The following is a 7,605-nucleotide window of genomic DNA, read 5'->3' as shown; positions in this document are numbered from 1 at the left end:
GAGAGGGTGAGAAAGCAGAAGAAAAAAGTGTGTTTTGGGTGTGTGTGTTCATGTACAAAACTAGTCTTAAGAAATGATAGCATAGTAAAAAACAGGCGCCAGGATTACAACAGGGCAGAGGAGTTTGAAGGTGTGGGTATGTTCGTGTGTTCAAGTGTGTGTGGACGTGTGTGTGTGTGTGTGTGTGTGTGTGTGTGTGTGTGTGTGTGTGTGTGTGTGTGTGTGTGTGTGTGTGTGCATGAGAGAGAGAGAGAGAGAGTTATAAATAGTTGAATCATCTGGAGTGCATTAGAGGTACAGTTTTTAAGTGAACAGGTCCGCTACCTGCAGCCACAGAAACCTCAAAGCAGACACAGCTGAGCCCCAAGCTGCACTCACACAGACACACACACACACACACACACACACACACACACGCACACACACACACACACACACACACACACACACACACACACACACACACATACACACAGGTTTAAACCAATAACACAACCACCAGAGATGATTAGCAGAAACACCACAGGGATATTAACTGCTATTTAATGGTTAATTTAAAGGGAGGGGAGCATAATGTCTGAAGAAGGATGTTTAGCCTAGAACTTCTCATACTCCACTTCCTAAGGCCACACAACATGAATGACAGTAACACAAAACTATGTCGGACAACTGAAATAATACGGGTTGAACAAGAAAAAAAAGATGCATTGATGGAATATTAATATGGACAATGCATCTCTCCTGCCCTGTAAAAAGGTAAAGCAAAAATACTCCCACGATGGGTGCTGAACTAAAGCACCATTAAAATTGATAAAATGTCTGATTCCAGAGGTTGGTATACAGTCCATAGAAAAACAGATTTTTGCAGACACCTATATTTATGGAAAGTGCAATGACTGTAATGTTTCATTTTTTTTCCTTTCCTCCTCTGCTCTGCTAAGCCAGCAGATAATATTGCAGGAGATCAACAGAGCTGACAAGACGTTACTTCTGCTTTGTTTTTTTTGCATCAAATAACTAATTAAAACAAAGCTACTCGGAAAAATTAGCACTTGGATATAAACCAGCATGGTAAGTATCACAACAGAATGCAGGCTTGAGAAAAATGAATTTGACGTTTATTTTAGTTTTGTAGTTTGACCCATGTTTTGTTAACACGGAGGAGGCGGGGTTTATGAACTATACTGCAGCCAGTCAGCAGGGGGAGCTCTAAATCTTTTGGCTTACAATTCCAGGCATCTGCCTTAATATGCAGTCATTGATTTAAATCTTCATCCTTTAAAATGTTTAAACTGTTTTATCATGTTACACTATTACATTTAGAACATGTATTTGAGTAAAATGTCATATTTACAGTCACTACACTCAAACAAATCTCAATATCCAAAATCAATCTTTCAAATATGATACTTTACAAAGAGCTGCTCCCACAGCATCTTCTTTCCAAATTTTCCACAAAAAAGCAAGGCCCCCAGAAATCAGGAGTAGGTGCAGGAAGTGGACCCTCCCCCCGCCGCACATTTACACTCACACACTGAAACCTGAGCCACAGGAAGTGGTCCTGCACAGCATCATGTCAGGGCAGACAAATTATTCACCATTTGAAAAATGCACCTTCTCCCCTCTCCTATATGTTCCACCTCCTCCCTCTCCCACCTCCTCATCTTCTTTCTCCATTAATTGTTTTCATTTCAAGTCCTCCAGAGAGGAACAGTCAAGGAGACAAAACGCTCTGCTACCTGCGTTATCTCAAAATGAGCAGCTTTCAGGCTCAAAACGAGCAGTCGCTGTGGTTGCACAGGCCCCCAAAATTCCGGGAAATATTCTCCTGTGGTATTCCCTGAAGACTTGCGGTATTCCTGCCCTCAGTATCCCCACACCGCTTTTGTGGAATTTCCTAAATGGATGAAAAGCAGGTTTATTTAAACTCTTTTGAAAATTGAAAATAGATCTTTCTTATCTCTACACAGCTGTATTATTTTACTGTATAAACTCAACAGGGACAAAGCTGAGGGGGAGAATAAAAAAAAACATTTTTTGCGGGTTCGAGAATAGAATGAACAAAAAAAAGTTTAACACAAAATGTGGGTGATTAACACTGTAAAACCTCCTCCCAGAGACCTCACCACAAACTTTACTCTGTGTTACAAATCCATCTGTCAGAACAGGAATCAAAACAGATTATGGTATTTTTAGAAATGAATAATAACCATTAAAAAGATTTTGTCAAGTGAATAACTGTTGGAGTTAAACAGCAGGTCTTCATTTACACATTGCAAATGTAGCTCCTTTAACTTGACTCAAATGGGACCACTGAGATGAAACTGAGACTTGCAAAAGCTTTTGTAAGTACCGTAATTGTTAGCTTTTTACTTGCTCAGCAGACTTTTTTCAACTCTTAATTTAAAATTGAAGGAATTCCTCATCGCAATCATTATTACAAAGATTTCTCATTTCTGGTTGAATACAAATAGACACAAGAGTTATTTTCAATTCATGGTGGCTGCACCTCAGGTCATTACAGTTCTCAAAGTGTTTGACATGTATTGTCAACCTGATAGATTTATATGTAAGATGAGATAAGATGTTTTAGTTGATGTCTGAAATATTTCTACAACAAATAGTTCTTTAGCCTTGGATTTAAAGGCTTCTTGGATCTCTTGGGTTATTTTTCAGACATGTCAGTGCTTCAATTTGTAATGTGAACACCACATAGAGACTTTAAAGAACATGCTTTGGATTTGAATGGTTTGCATAGGTAACCCCACATGAACTGCAAATAATGGAAACAGCCTAATACCATACTTTGATTAAACGTGAGAAAAATATTGGTATGCAAAGGTTTTAAAGGTTTTTGACCATTGTGCAAACACATAGTGTAGTCTGCCATGTTTTGAACTCATCCTAAAAGATTTTGGGTCTGACTCAAGGCGGGGCTTCACGTTGTTTTTTTTGCCAATCACAAACTAATTTGTGAAAGAATTATGCCCATGATTACATTGCTGGAACCTGTAATTTAGAATTGGCTGTAGCTCAGTTGGCAGAGCTGTTTTGATTATGATCCTGAGTTTCTTCTGTTTGCATGTTATGTCATCTTGTAGCAAAATGCTGAACCTCAAAGCCTGACATGAATAAACAAGTTACTTTAACAAGATGCTCTGTAATGCATTTAAAAAACATCTTGACCTTCTTATCTCTCTCCTTTTCTTCTTCTTCCTCCTACTTTCACTCACTTTTTAATGCGGTTAGTGTGCAACATTCTTCTGACTTGCAGAACTGTGAGCTGATTGCTGAGTTTGCTATAGGGCTTGTTATTTTGTCTTAGTGCAATGTCATCCCTGTGTTTTCCCCTCCAAATATGTTCCCCACACGGACACTAAACTATCCAGCGTGTGTCGTATCCGACCACAGGGACGAGCACACATCACCAGAGTGACATGATCCTTGTGCACCAGGAAGTGTCAGCTCTCCTCCTCCTGTGGATTGTGTGGAGGTCAGGGGGGAGAAGGTTGTGTTAAGTGGAGTTTGGAGGGGCAGCGCGGCCAAACACACTTTCCCCTCAGGCGAGCAGTCAGGGGACAATTGAGGGCGCACACAAACACAGAAACCTCACGCACACACTCATATAACCACAAATGGTTGATTCTGAGGTAAATGTCTCGCCCCATTACTACCCACAGTGCCTCAGGCTTCTTGGCCTATACCCCGGTGACCCTTCTTACCATGGTGATTAAATATTGGGAGCCCTCATCTGCAAACATTTAGCCAGTGTCACCCTAAATCTACCGCCTGTCACCCTGCCACCACAAACATGCATTTCAAGACACACATTGTGCCACATAATTAACGACTTACAAATGAATATATCATTCTGCTCTTTTAACATTATGCTTTAAAGTGACCATTCCCTTATTTAGCTGTTAAGAATCAAACTGTCCCTCTTGATGGCTGTAACAGTGGCCATCAAGAAAACAGAAAACAGTGGCTGAAACAATAGGTCTGAATTAATTGCATCCTGTAAAACACATTCTTATTCTTCCAAACTCTCATTTGTTTGCCAACATATGATTGAAATCATACTTTCTGTTGGAAAAAAAAGTTCTTTGTCTGCACTGTATAAAGTGTTTCAAGGGGATTATTTATCCATGTCTATTGTGTTATCAGCAGATACATTTTGAGAATCACAATTCAAGAATGCTGTGCTTTTCAAACTTACTGTAATCCAATGAACCAGGTTTTAAGTAAGGTTGATAAAAGGTGCAGTTTGAAAATAATCAATTGATAGTGAATAAATGTACCTATATCAAATTCATTTCCCTTGTCATTAGATTACAACTGGCCGTCACATTCCACCTCCTGACCTCTGTCCTTTGACACACAGGTCCTCCTCCTTCAGGCCAAACCTCCCTGGATGCACTGCCTCAGGTCACTCATTGGCTTACTAAGCAGAGCAAAGGACTGTGTAAAGCCTGGAAACAACTCAATGACTCCTTTATATGAAAACATTTTATGGTTGTTAAGGGACATCAATTGATGCATAGGTATCCAAAGGGGTTGATATTATGATTTACCTTATACCCGACTCCCAATACAAAAAATAAAGGATATCCCAAAAGCAAAGTCTTACAAGTGTTTCTGAAAGTTAGCTGATTTTCTGCAGGACTCAGGATCAGCCTACAGCCTCGTTGTGCTTTCATTTTCTCATTCAGGGTGATGGACGTTAACTCTGGGATCCAGTCATGCCTAAGCAGAGTGGTGGAGAGCATAGTACCACAAACACAGGATAAATGATGTTGTTTTATATAAGAACACATCGGAACAGGTACATAATACAGGCTACAGTTTGAACCATGCAGACCACATATTGCACATAGGACTGAGATGGACCTTGTTGATGTTTCACACTCCACTACTGGAGGGGACATGAATTGGAATAACAGACATTGTCTGTGTGCTGTCTGGTGCAGTGACGATACACATTTTTGTATGACACAAGACACACTATAAAGCTGAAAGAATGAGGTTGTAACTTAACTGTGCCCATTGGGCTGCACCATGACTGCTTGAGTTTATTTTTTATAAATTGAAGTGCAGATGAACCGGAATGAAAAGTTATTTCACGTCACTGGAAGATTGCATTTTTCAATCTGATAGCAGCAGCCTTTCTTTAATGCTCCTGTGAAGACTTTAAAGCTGGTTATGAAACAGACTGAAATGTATACTGATGCATGTATATGAACTGCAGCAGCAAAAGAGACCATCAGTGTAAAAGATTGATTATTCCTATATTGTTATTTTTAATGACTGTATCACCAGGTACCAGGTATATGTTTCAGACGAAAGGATTCACAGCACTCTGGTGAAACAGCCTTTTTTTTTACATTAACCCAGGCAAAGGTTCAAGGTGAGTGACGTGTTTGTTAAAAGAATCGTGCTGTTTTCAAATGCTAAATCTAAGCCACTGAAGTGAGCCTGTTTTTTTTTTTACTTTCCGATATCTTGGTATTTTAACTGATGAGTCCCTCTCTTTTACTCATCATGTCCCAAAGTTGGTAAAAAAAAAGTAAAAAAATGGAAAGTGTTATTTTTATGTCTTTCAATGTATTCATGTGTCTTATATTATGTGGTAAGTATGGCTGCTTGCTGTTTGTCAGAAACAGCAGCACAGAGTGTGTTACCATGTGCTCACAGGAGCTTTAATTCAGACATTAATAACGGATAAGATCAGCAGAAGATAATAAGGTATTAAATGCCCATATAATATACTCAGAATCCTTTTGCAGCATAATGCAACCTTGACACTGTAACTTAGCATTCCAGTAACTTCTGTTAAAATGTGGCTTGATAAACAGTTTTAAGGGGAGCTTTAAATAAATGAGTGCTGTATTGAGGAAACAGTATGTGACTTATATTTGTTAATCTTATTATTTTATGTTGACATTTCTTGGAGATCGTTTCTGTATCACATTTTTCTGATAATGTGCATCAAATTGAATTAACCCTGAATTAAATGCCTTATTTTATAACGGACCTCACATTCCTTTTGGTATTTTATGTATGTGGATTATGTTTCCACTTTGGGGTTGTTGCATTTTTGTTTAGCTGTGCTTGGCATGGACAGTGTCATTAAATGTAGACATTCCATTTATATCTATTTCAGCCTCACAGAAGTTTATGACAGATTGACAGTGACCTCCAGTGGTAATAAAACCACACTGCAGTCAACAGCTGTGTCACATGGTATAGATTTAGAAAAAAACATATTGCAACATCTACTTTTAGAAAGCTTTGGAGCAAGTTCAATTCAGAGGAGTGCATATTTTTTTATTTAATTTATTCACTATTAGCAAGACATATGATGCTTATGATGGGTGATCACATCTGCAAAATATGTTGACCATCATTCCACTGTAATTAGTCTGTGGAAGAGTTTGTAATATATCAGCATATCTTTTCTCTTATCTTTATTTATTTTAATAGTTTATTTTTATGGAAAATTACTTAGAACTTATCTCGATGCATTCAATGATCTTGATGAAGAAACGCTGGTCTTCTTGTCACGTTTTTTTCTCATAAAAGGCCTGCGAATCATAAAGTCCACTGTTAACTGTGGTCATAAAGTCCACTGTTAAAACTTTGCAGCATGTTTCTTTGAGTGTGTCAGGGAGGCAGAGAAAAGAGCAAAAGGGCTAAAGAAACATGAGAGCCCAGAGGAAGTCTTTTCTGTGAGTAACCAGGTGTTTGATGAAGAATGGGCAGCCTGGTGAGCGGGCTCTGCTCTTTGAACATTAGGGATCATAGACTTCATTTTGCTTAATACTTCTTAACAAACTGTCCACATGGAGACAGGTATCATGAGGCAGGCTCTTTGAAGCTGACAATCTTTTTCATTCACTCTTGAGCTCATTGTCTCTTGCTGCTTTCACTTTGCCAGGAAGTGTAAGCTATAGCCCGGGTAATTGAAGGTGCCACGGGGGCAATAAATAATGCACTATCACCAGGTCTGCAGGTAGCCTCTGGTCAATGATTGAATCAGACAACATTAGAACTTTATTTGACCTTAGTGTTTGGTTTCAAGAGGATGTCATTTATTACCATTATCCTGAATAGTGCTACAAGTTATATTATCAATCCTTTGTTGGTGAAGGTTTTGAATCCTTAATATTTCAGTCTGGCACATACAAGTTTTCAGAAAAATAATTGAGATTTTATTTGGACAGTTACATCAATATTGAATTTAACTATATTTTTGTGTATGTTTTTTAACAGAACACAAATGTAATCCAGGCAATAGGCTGATAAAATGTTGGTGCACAATTTCTTCAAATATTTATTTTAGCCATAAAAATGTGCTTCTTTATTTAGATGACTTGGACTTGGATACATGGATTGAGATGTGTCAGGATACTTGAAAGAAAGACAAAACAACACACACAAATAAATGACTAGAAAATGTACATTTGAGTTTTTACATCGTACAGAAGTGAGGTATTTACATTCTAAAAAGTACTAAATATTTTTATATGTAAGTAACAGATCCCTTCATGAAATGAGCCACTTGTCGTGGCTCAAATGGGAGAGCTATGTAGAAAGTAGGGGTGAAAA

The sequence above is a fragment of the Labrus bergylta genome, chromosome 19 (genome assembly GCF_963930695.1).
Source record: "Labrus bergylta chromosome 19, fLabBer1.1, whole genome shotgun sequence".
Lineage (NCBI taxonomy): Eukaryota > Metazoa > Chordata > Actinopteri > Labriformes > Labridae > Labrus > Labrus bergylta.
The sequence above is the reverse complement of the archived record's forward strand: the minus strand, read 5'-3'. Positions refer to the sequence as shown.